Source organism: Mercenaria mercenaria, unplaced genomic scaffold (genome assembly GCF_021730395.1).
Source record: "Mercenaria mercenaria strain notata unplaced genomic scaffold, MADL_Memer_1 contig_3299, whole genome shotgun sequence".
In the NCBI taxonomy this organism is placed as follows: domain Eukaryota; kingdom Metazoa; phylum Mollusca; class Bivalvia; order Venerida; family Veneridae; genus Mercenaria; species Mercenaria mercenaria.
This window is the reverse complement of record NW_026461424.1, coordinates 28,130-40,635: the sequence shown is the minus strand read 5'-3', so window position 1 is coordinate 40,635 and position 12,506 is coordinate 28,130. Positions and strand designations below refer to the sequence as shown.

Below are 12,506 nucleotides of genomic sequence, written 5' to 3'. Positions count from 1 at the left end.
CTGGATATTCCTAGGAATAATTGTTGAGTAAACTGCCCGCCTGACATAACTGGAATACTGTTGAAAACGAGCCTTAAACCCGTCAAATCAAATCAAATTCCTCGATTGATTTTACTCATATACACGTTCTGCAACAAGTGATTCCGCATATATTATTTGAATAGCTAGTTCCTCGTTTCAACTATACACACGCACCCATTTAGTTATACATTTGTACCTCATTTAGTCTTTACACTAATTCCCCCTTTTGTTGAAACACACAATTCCACAATTCCACATTTCGTCTATACACAAACACCCGGTTTGTAATACACTCACCTATGTTGGTTTAAACACAAAATGCCCCGTTTTGAATGTGAAAAATCTCATTGCTTAAGTATTGAAGATAGCTTTAATCTAAAGCCTCCGATAATTTAAAAATGATAAGAATAAGAGTTGATAGGAATATAATAACTGTAGGTACAGTAATAAAGAAGTTCCCACTTAATAGGCTTATAACTTACATCCCCGATTGGTAGCGTTTACATGTATGTGTATGTGTGTGTGTGTGTGTGTGTGTGTGTGTGTGTGTGTGTGTGTGTTCGGTTTATCGTCTTTTTCACCATTCTTCAGTCATATAGACGACGGTGTCTACTTGTAGCAGTGAGCACAATGCCTAAGTTTATAGTGCTGCCTCACTGGAATATCACGCCGTAGACACGTGGCATGATACCCCAACCAGTCACATAACCACACAAGAACTTACTAACCGCCTCGGTAGCCTAGTGGTAGAGCGTCCGCTTTGAATGCGGGAGGTCCTGGGTTCGATCCCCGGCCGCGTCATACCAAAGACATTAAAAATGTTACTAGTAGCGTCCTCGCTTGGCGCTCAGCATTAAGAGGATAGTGCTAGGACTGGTCAGCCCGGTGTCAGTATAATGTGACTGGGTGGGGTATCATGACACGTGTCTAGGGCGTGATATTTCAGTGAGGCAGAACTATAAAGTTGGGCATTGTGCTCACTGTTTCAAGTAGACACCGTCGTCTATATGACTGAAAAAGACATTAAACCGAACACACACACATACGCACACAGAAGAACTTACTAGTTCTATGATTGCATAAACTATATGCATTATTTAAGATAACCTGAAGGAATTGATACGAGGGTGAGATAACGACACCGATCTTTGCATTGTTTTTATTTATGTGCGTCTTAAATATTGATATCTTCCAAATCATAACAGATAATAGATATTCTAGCAGGTAAAACTCAAAATTGAGTTACTATATTATAAGTATTTTATAGTTTTAACAGCAATCTGTTAATGAGACTGGAATACCAGGAGGAAGAAAACAAATCTAAGTTGCACTGGACTATTTGAATGAAAATTCAAATGTATGGTTTCAAACATTATTAAAATGATTTTATTAAAATGTTTTTAGCTTTTTACTTTTACATATAAAAACTTATTGAACTAGCCCTTTGGAGCTTTAATCCATCTACTATGAACTTCATCAGCCAACTGTTCTTCTTTATGATGACTGGGGATTAAGATTAACATCATCCGAGGGCCTGAATTTTGATCATGCTGTGTCCAATATATACGGTATGTGAAAAAAGGCCGGTACATATTTGTGATGAACAAATCAACTAAAAAAAGATAGTTTTAAGTCGCTGTTGGAGAATTCAAATACGTATAAAAAGTTACACGCCACATTTACGCTGTCTCATTGGAATCCATGCTTATTCTTGACAGGGAATCCTCTTGGTTTGAAAGGGGAGGGTGTTAATGACGTGGTGTACGTCAGAGCATACAAAGCCGACGCTGAATAGGGACGCTGCTGTTTTCAGTTACCACATATATGGGATACAGCATTGATATTACTCACACCCTTGGGATGTATTAATATTAATTGCCAGTCAATGCAAATAGATCAGTTGCCTGATGAAGTCCAAAGTAGATGGATGAAACTTCCAAGGTTAGCTTTCAATACATTTGTGTGTAAAAGTAAGAAGCTAGAAACAGTTTTAATAATTGCATTGCACTAGACCATACACGGGAATATATTTGTCCTTACACTCACATTATATTCGGGCTCCTTCTAAAAACAAGAATCTATAACAGAGTTATCAACGTTCACCTCATAGGGAGTATTTTTTTTTAATTTCACATAATATATTGCATGCCAGTGCAACATCTTCTTCTAGGAAAGATATGTTTTGGGAGGGAGAGTATGCAGCATATCTGTATTGTATATAAATAATGACTTTATATCATAAGGAAAGCAGGTAGTTTGAAAATGTTTTGTAAACTAAAACTGGTGAATGTAGTATTTGCACTTTAAAGACTAAATGAGATAGTAAGAAAAAAAGAAATAAAGATATAATGAAATTGTCATACATAAGGGAGGTAATTGATAAAAAAACGAAATGTATTACATTTATATTGTACTTATAAATATTGTTTAATAAGTTACTTACGAGAGTAAGTCAATGCCAGTGATGGACAAAACAGAGCTGCACTTCATATCAACCTAACGCTTCGCAATCATAATGAAGTTGTATTTTCCTATATATACCATAAAACTACAACTTGTGTTTGGGTTTGCATTCTGGAGGTTTAAACTTATTCATAGCCTTTTTAATCTTTATAAAAGTACACCTTTACCTCTACGTGTGACTTTGATCTTTGAGTAAGGGATCTGGGTCTTGCATAAATACGCCGACTCACTATGGTGAATATTTAAGTCAAGTTAGTTCAAAGGTTATTCACGGTTAAAAAAGTTGTGGACCGGATACGAACGGAAACAGGAGGACGATAGGAAGAACGGGAGAACGGGCGGAAAAACGGACGGAAGAATGTCTATTTTTGGATTTAACGTCGCACCGACACATGATAGATTATAAGGCGACTTTTCAGCTGTAATTGTGGAGGAAGACCCCAGGTTCCCCTCCGTGCATTATTTCATCACGAGCGGGCACCTGGGTAGAACCACCGACCTTCCGTAAGCCAGCTGGATGGCTTCCTCACATGAAGAATTCAACGACCCGAATGAGGCTCGAACCCACATCGATGAGGGGCAAGTGATTTTAAGTCAGCGACCTTAACCACTCGGCCACGGACGGAAGAATGGACAGTATTACGCAGCCCATTACTATGGCCTCTTTGTTTTTCTCTGAAGAAGTGGGTGATGGCTAATACCACACATGGTAAAGCGTATGAATAGAAACTCCAAGACACCATACATATTCTTTAGTGATAACTATAACATCAAGGTTGCAAATAACGAGAACAATTAATTATTCACCTGTTTTCAGAAGTTCCCAATAACAGACAATGCAAGAATTACATGTATTTTGTAACAATGAATTTTGGCATTTACCTGGAAACCGTGCTTCCACATGAAATTGCACTATGGTAGGAATGAGGAATCGAAGACATTTCTGCAATGAAGTAAGCGTTAATTACTTACCAGTGTTTTCTTCGTTGGGTTTTTTGTAATATCATGTGGCAAAATGAACTCATCCGTGTCTAAATCACCCACATAATTATAATATTTAAGTCGTTCTCTGCAGTTCCAGAGTCCAACTTGTTCATCGTTGTAAAGTTCGGATCGAGGACTGTGATTGTGTCTATTAATGGTATCTAAATAAAGAGATAGAAACAGTGCATCACAAAAAAAATGATAAACGTATCATTTTGGCCATTAGGTGACGATGTAAGTCTATATTATTTAAATGAGTCGAAGAAACATTTGCCACATTCTACGATTTTCTTTACCGAAGCAGTGCACATGTTATATTTTGCTACAGAAATGACGTTTACACTTACAATAGAAACTATAATATTATTTCATTTAAGGGCAGTTCGTGTTTTTGGCAGTTTTTATACTTAACAAGTTCGCTGTAGAAACAGTAAGGTAAAATTTAAAAAGTGTTTTCAAGGGGTGGCTTGGGGGGGGGGGGGGGGGGGCGCTTAGATGTAAGCGATTTTTATTTTAACACCCGTTTTCAGCTGCATTTCAGGTTACATTAAGATAGTGAACCCGTAATAGTAATGTTGAGTAATTGCCTTTTTCTTGACACTGTTCAAGTTTATGTGTTTCTTTTTAATTTTGTATAAAAAATACAAAACACAAAATGAAACTGTCGATAACATTTTTTACTTTGGAACCTCAAGTAAAAGAGTTTAATCGAATAGAATTTACGCTCCAACACTGAAAAATTATTCTCTTGCTCTCTTAACTAAAAAATAACCTAGAAAGCCTACCTATATTTATTTCACAGTATGTAAACTAAAGTATAAATGCAAAATAAAAAGCCTTTGCCACATGTTTTTGGTATTTTCAAAGTTGCTAAACCTTTACCATCCTGTTTCGGGGGTTAGATGTACCTTCATACAGCAATAAATGGCTAATCAAATGAAAAAAATCTGCCTTTGAACAACAAATCAATAATAAGTCTTAAAAAATACAGTTTATCTGATTTTATAAACGAAATAACAATGAAAAGAAAAGAAAACGTTTGAACACAAAAGATAATAGGTAAGGGTAGATTTCTCGGAAGCACAGAGCACCAAAAACACAGCTCCAGAACCATGATCTGCCAACAACAAAAAGAAGCTGTAATGGAAAAATAGTTCAGACGGGTTGCTTCAAACATCCAACAAGCACACATTAATTCATGCCAAACACCGATGGAGGGGAAAGAAACGGTAAAGGGCGGAATGGGGTCTAGGTAGTGGCGGGGTGGGGGCGGGGTGAGAACCCGAAGGGTAAAGCCGAACAAGGACAAACAAACAAGGGAATGCTATTTAGGAGTGTGACAAATATTATTTTGGAGAATGACACATATTTCCTTATAACGTTAAATGTAAAGCAGCAGTTTAAATTCCTAAATATATAATTATCTCCCTTTTGTTAATCATGAAATGGTTAAGAGTGTTGAAATGAAAAAAAAATGTTTGAAAAAGGCACTGTGAAGTAATGACTTTTATTGAAATCAGTAGAAATATACAGCATCTAAAGTCAAATTTAAATAGAGGCCATAATCACAAAAAGATGTAAATAGATTTTTAAAAATGCATTGTACATTGTATATATTTTTATTACTAATGTTGTGTTCCTGTTTCAAATTAAATAAGATATAATTTATTAGGTGTGCATGTCCCAAAAGTATAACATTGACCCTTGAGATAGGTGCCTTGGATTTACATGTGACGGTCTACCTCATTTTCATGCAGAGTTTTATGCTAGATAAGAATCAGAATGTTATATATTCATATCAAGTTTTCCTGCATGGAAAAGATCTGACATGAGACTTGACCCACTAAGTGATACAAGGGGTTTGAGCATGACACATTGAGGCTAAACATTTATGCCAAACAAAAAAAAAAAGATTATTTCATACTGCACTAATCAGCTGTTTTGGAAATTTGCTAAAATTGCAAATGTAATGTCTACATAGACACGATTTTTTTAAACGAACGTTGCCTCAATATTTAAGTGACCAGTATTGTTGTGTGTGAAACATTTAAATCACAATCATATTTACTTACTATGAAGTCAGCTTATAAAAGATAAAAGATATAATTTTTACACTTAAAAAAACTGTTTCAAATATAGTTACATCAAGTATGTAGTCAGAAATGACCCAAAATGTGTTATTTAGTAGCGATTCAGTAGTATAAGAAATGCCGTGTCTGGCACACTTTTTCAAAAAATTAAAAAAAAAAATATTTTTCTAAATCTACTAAAAGTAACGTTTACAATGTAAACGTTTATTTTTAGATCATATACAATGTTCACGTTTATTTTTAGTAACGTTTACAATGTAAAACGTTTATTTTTAGCATTACAATGTTCATGTTTATTTTTAGTAACGTTTACAATGTAAACGTTTATTTTTAGATCATGTCCGATGTTCGTGTTTATGTTTAGTAACGTTTACAGTGTAAACATTTATTTTTAGCATTATTGGAATTTCTTACTCCCGTGTACAATGTTCACGTTTATTTTTAGTAACATTTACAGTGTAAACGCTTATTTTTAGATTACTTGTTGTATTATTTGTTCATCGGGTATATATTGAAAGTAAAATTTAGATTAAATTTAAATACATATAATATAAATTAGTTTACAGAATAAAATATATTGTTTGAAAGAAAGAAAATTCACCGACAATTTAAATCCTCATTATGTTACAACAAAAAACGGGAGAAAAATGATAATGGCTACCTGTTCATCTTGTGGAAGAATGAAATCAAAGTTTGTTAAAAGTACAGGGTGTAATTTAGATATTCATAAAGCAATGTTACCTTTATTACCTAAGAAAGGTTTAACACTCCCGGGATATAACTATTGCGGACCAGGAAATCCTTTAGATAATGGACTTCCTGTTAAGAACTAGACACAGTATGTATGGACCATGACTTTTGCTACGACAGCGGTGTAAAAAAAAGTACATGTGACAAACAAATGCTTTCCAATTTAAATAACACTAAATCAAAAACATCTGGAGAAAAGATTGCAAAACATTTAGTTGTAAAACCTGCAATTAATATGAAATATAAACTTGGTCTCGGACAAAAACGGAAGTCAAAAAACGGGAAAAGGGGGTAGAGTATACCCCCGAAATAACATGGAGTGATCAATTAGCAGAAGAATTACACAAACCAATTAAACGAAAATTTATTAAACGAAGAGTGATAGTGATGATACTTGGTCTGCTGATTCAGTTGATATGCAAGCTTTTTCAAAATATAATAAAGGTATGAAGTACTTGTTAACCGTTATTGATATATTCAGTGAATATGCTTGGGTTATTCCATTAAAGAATAAACCCGGAGAATCAGTTACTGGAGCGTTTAATAAAATAGTTTCAGAAGGTAGAACACCTACACATTTATGGGTAGATGAAGGAAAAGAGTTTTATAACAAAAAGTTTGAATCATTTTTGAATAAAAATAAGATTAACATGTATCATATATTTAATGAAGGAAAAGCTGTTGTAATTGAAAGATTTAATAGAAGTTTAAAAAGAATAATGTGGAAATATTTTACAGCAAATCATACTTATACTTATTTAGGTAATTTACAGGAAATGGTTGATAAATATAACAAAACAAAACATTCTAGTATAAAAATGACACCAACCGAAGCCAGTAAAAGCTTAAATAAAGGTATTGTTTACTTTAATTTATATGGTAATTTAAGGACACCAAAGAGTATACCAAAATTTAAAATTGGTGATCGAGTTCGCTTAAGCAAACTTAAACGACATTTTGAAAAAGGTTATACACCAAACTGGACAGAGGAAATATTTATAATTTATGGAATTAATAATACAAATCCCAGAACATACACTATAAAAGATTTAAATAATGAAATAATCCAAGGTTCATTTTATGAGCAAGAACTTTTACCTACTAAACAAGAGGTTTTTAGAATAGAAAAAGTTATTAGACGAGATTATAAGAAAAAAACAAGCTTTAGTAAAATGGAAAGGTTATAATGAAAAATTTAATAGCTGGCTACCATTTAGGGAATTGGAAGAAATTTAATTAAAAAAATATATTATATAAATGAGTAATAAAAATCTAATTTCTAATGAAAACAACGGATTTCCTAAAATAGAAACAATAAATCAATTAATTAATCACTTAACTAAACTTGCTGCTGCTTACAGAAAAAGTTATAAGTTTTGTGGAAGAGTAAATACAGGATTACAAATTACAGCAGGTATTTTTGGTTGCTCAGCTGCATTAGCACTTGTTCCAGTTATTCCTATATTTGTAGCAGTTGCTGGTGCCGTTCCAGCAGTAATTACTATATTTATTAATAAACTAAAAATTGGAGATAAAAAAGCTATTTTAAAATTACATCACCACAAAATAAAACAACTAATAACAAAAGCACGGATCGAAAAAATAAGTAAAGAAGATCCAAATAAAGTTATTCAGGATATTTTTACAATACTGTTAGAAATGCAGAAAGAAAACAACTATTCAACACCTCTTGAAACACATATGAAGGAATTTAATCTTAACGGATATAAAAGAAAAAATATTCTATAAGTATATTATATATAAATGAGAAAAATTATATCAGTTGAAGGTAATGTTGCATCAGGAAAAAGTACGTTTTAGATATTATTAAAGAATATAATCCTAATTTTAATATAATGCCAGAACCAATTCATGAATGGCAAAATGTTATGGATCCTGGTTATAATTCATATAACCTTTTTGAACTTGCTGCTCAAGAACCTCTAAAATATTCATTTCCTTTTCAATTAGCAACTTTAAACAGTCATATAAAAATGTTAAATTCTGCTAAAAACTTTGATGGTGTTTCTTTTCTTGAACGATGTTATTTAACTAACAGCAATGTTTTTCAAAACAATATCATGACAACGGAGTTATAAATGATCCCGAATGGGCAGTATACAATCTTTTCTTAATTGATCATGTTATTAAAATACATGGAAAAACCCCAATTGATGCTTTTATTTATGTTAAAACCGACCCTAAAATATGTTTTCAAAGACTTCAAAAAAGAAACAGAACTGAAGAAAACAGAGTTGGTTTAGATTATTTAGAAAAACTACATCAATTACACGAAGAATGGTTAAACAGAATGTCTCAAGAAGGTATTAAAATTTTAACAGTTGATAACAATTTAGAAAAAATAACTTTAAAATCTTATTCAAAAGATATAGATAATATTAACCAGTTTTTAAACGTTCTTTAGGTGTGTTGTTAAAGATATTTTTTTCTATAAGTATATTATATAATGGTTAATAGAAAAGTAGACAGAATGATTATACCAAAATTATCCAGTACTTTAGGAGAAATAACAATCCCAGATAAAGATTCAATTAAAAAAGTTCTTAAAAGAAGAAATGTTATTAACTCAAAACTTGATAAAATAGTTAGTGAAGAATATAATTAACATGTTATTGATAAATTAAAAAATGTTATAGATCCATATCTTTTTCACAAAAAAACTATATAAACGGGAATGTGGTTGTTTGATGTTAACAAAAGAAGAAAACAACGAAAACTGTGATTGTCCAATTTCAAACAACAACCGAAACAAACCCCAAAAAGTTATTGCAGTGGAACTTACTGGATGTTCTGTCGGGACTGAAAAAACATATAAAAGCATTTATGCAGCATCTAAAGATCTTGATATTAATTCTGGTTTAATAATAATGTGTTGTGAAGGAAAAAATAGAGTAAAAGCGTTTTTTTCAAAACTTAACGGAAAAAGATATAAATTTAAATACTTTTAATTTTTCATGTTTTATTGCTTATTGATTTATTTTCTATAATTATAATATAGATGAGTTATAGAGAAATTGAGAAATCCACAAAGCAATATTTTAAGAAATTTGAAATTAACATTGAATATAGAAATGATCCAAAGAATCAATTATATTTAACTATAAGTGAATTATTTGATATTCTTAAATCTGAACTTAAAACTTTAAAAGGTATAAAAATAAATGTTGCTTTAAAATTAAATTTTGCGAAAATTAGTAAAACAGATACAATATATAAATCAGCTTATTTTCAATCAAAGGATTTAATTATTACTAATAAAAATGAAATAATAAACATTTTACATCAAGCTTTTGATGAAATAATAAATAAAATTGGTAATTGGATTTCAGAAGGAAGTGGTTGGAGAATAGAGTCAATTGATGCTCATTATATAAATAGATATAAATATAATCCACTAGCTGCTTCAAGTTATTTAGAATTACCAAAACCGTTACAAAATCCAAAGAAAGGATTAATAAATATAAAGAATGACGATAATGAATGTTTCAGATGGTGTCATTTGGCTTATAAATTTCCTGCTGAAAAAAATCCTCAAAGAGTTTAAAAATGTAAAAAACATATAGAAGAACTTAATTATAAAGGAATAAAATTTCCTGTTACATTAAATCAAATACCTAAAGTAGAAACTCAAAATGATATTTCATTTAATATATTCGGTTATGAAGAAAATAATATTTATCCATTGTACATATCAAAATATCATTATTCCGAAAGGTGTGACATGTTGCTACTTAGTAATAACGAAAAAAACCCATTATGTCTGGATAAAAGACTTTAATAGATAATGTTTAATAAAACAAAACATCAACATAAACAACATTTCTGTAAATCATGTTTACAAAATTTTTCTCAAGAAAGAATATTAAATGAACACATTCCAAATCGTTTAGCCATTATTGGTACCCAAGGCGTAAAAATGCCAAAAGAGGGAAGTAAAGTTTATTTTAAAAATTATCACAAACAATTAGAAGTACCTTTTGTAATTTATGCTGATTTTGAGTCAATAACTAAGAAAGTTTCAACAACTCTTCCGAATCCAGAATCTTCATTTACAGAACTGTATCAAAAACATATAGATTGTGGTTACGGTTATAAAGTTGTTTGTTGTTATGACGATAAATATACTAAACCAACCCAGACTTATAGAGGCCCTAATGCAGTTTATAAATTTATTGAGAAAATGCTTGAGGAAGAGGAATATTGTAAGGAAATATTTAAAGAACATTTTAACAAAGAATTAAGAATGTCTAAAAAAGAAGAAAGTGAATTTAAAAAACAAAAGTCTTGTCATATTTGTGGAAAAGAATATAAGACAACTGATGGACATGGGTCACTGGGAGCTGGAAGCTCTCACATTCCGGTACGTGACCACTGTCATATAACAGGAAAATTTAGAGGAAGTGCCCACCAAGACTGTAATATTAATTTTAGACTAACACACAAGATTCCTCTCATTTTTCATAATTTAAGAGGATATGATTCCCACTTTATTATGCAACAAATAGGTAAATTTAAAAAAGAAGTCAATGTTATTCCTAATAATATGGAAAAATATATGGCATTTATGATTGAGGATCTAGTTTTTATTGATAGTTTTCAATTTATGTCTCAATCATTAGATAATTTAGCAAAAAATATTCCAGAATTTAAATATCTTCTGAAAGAATTTCCTGAAAGTTTAGTGCAACTTTTAAAAACAAAAGGAACTTATCCTTATGATTACATGGATTCATTTGAAAGATTTAAAGAAAACAAGTTACCTTCTAAAAAAGATTTTTATTCAATTTTAAACTCTACCGATATTACTGACGAAGAATATGTACATGCCAAAGAAGTCTGGAAAAAAAATAAAATTAAAACAATGGGAGAATATCATGATCTATATTTAAAAACTGACGTATTACTTTTAACTGATGTTTTTGAGAACTTTAGAAAAGTGTGTTTAGAATACTATAAACTTGATCCATGTCATTATTTTAGCAGTCCCGGATTAGCTTGGGATGCAAATGACTGAAATAAAACTAGATTTAATAACCGATATCGATATGTATTTATTTATTGAAAAAGGTTTAAGAGGAGGAATTAGTTATATTTCAAATCGATATAGTAAAGCTAATAACAAATATATGAAAGATTATAATCCAAAAGAAGAAAGCAAATACATTATGTATCTCGATGCTAATAGTGTTTACGGTTGGGCAATGAGCCAACCTTTACCCTCTGGAAACTTTAAATTTATATCCGAAAAACAATATAAGAAATTAATTGCAAAAGGTAAAACTAACTTTATAATAGAATGTGATCTTGAATATCCAAAAGAATTAAATGTTGTACACAGCGATTATCCTTTGGCTCCTGAAAAAATTATTATACCAGAAGAATGGCTTTCTGATTATAGTAAAACTATTAAAGAAGAATTTGAAATAGGAAAAAGTAATGTAAAGAAGTTGGTTCCAACTTTAATGAAGAAAAATAATTATGTACTTCATTTTAAAAATCTTGAACTATATGCACAATTAGGATTAAAAGTAACAAAAATACATAGAATATTAATTTTTGACGAAAGTCCTTGGTTAAAAGAATATATTGATTTTAATACTCTAAAAAGATCTAAAGCAAAAAATTCTTTCGAAAAAGACTTTTTTAAGTTAATGAATAACTCTGTATCCGGTAAAACGATGGAGAATTTACGTAAAAGAGTTAATATCAAGCTAACACATGATGAAAACCTTTTATTAAAATATATTGCCAAACCTTCATTTGTTAGTTCGACAATGTTTAATAAAAATTTGTTTGGTATTCATAAAATAAAAGAAAGTTTATTATTAAACAGACCTTGTTCTGTCGGAATGTGTATTCTAGATTTATCAAAGTTTTTGATGTATGATTTTCATTATAATTATATTAAGGAAAAGTATGAGGATTCAGCAAAGCTTTTATTTACTGACACCGATATTTTGTGTTATGAAATAAAAACCAAAGATGCATAAAAAGATTTTTATAAAAGTAAAGATTTGTTTGATAATAGTGATTATGATTCTGAATCGAAATTTTATTTCGACAATAATAAAAAAGTAATTGGAAAGTTTACAGACGAAGCTGCTGGAATTCCCATTGTTGAATTTGTTGGATTAAGAAGCAAAATGTATTCTTATTTATTAGAAAATCAAGTTAATA

At 30.7% G+C, this 12,506-nt stretch overlaps 1 non-coding gene across 1 annotated transcript; it reads left to right on the top strand.

Moving 5' to 3' along the window:
* The first annotated feature begins 750 nt into the window (after positions 1–750).
* On the top strand, positions 751–822 carry Trnas-uga (transfer RNA serine (anticodon UGA)). Its single transcript has one exon. It is a non-coding gene; the product is annotated as a tRNA-Ser (tRNA).
* The last annotated feature ends 11,684 nt before the right edge of the window (positions 823–12,506 follow it).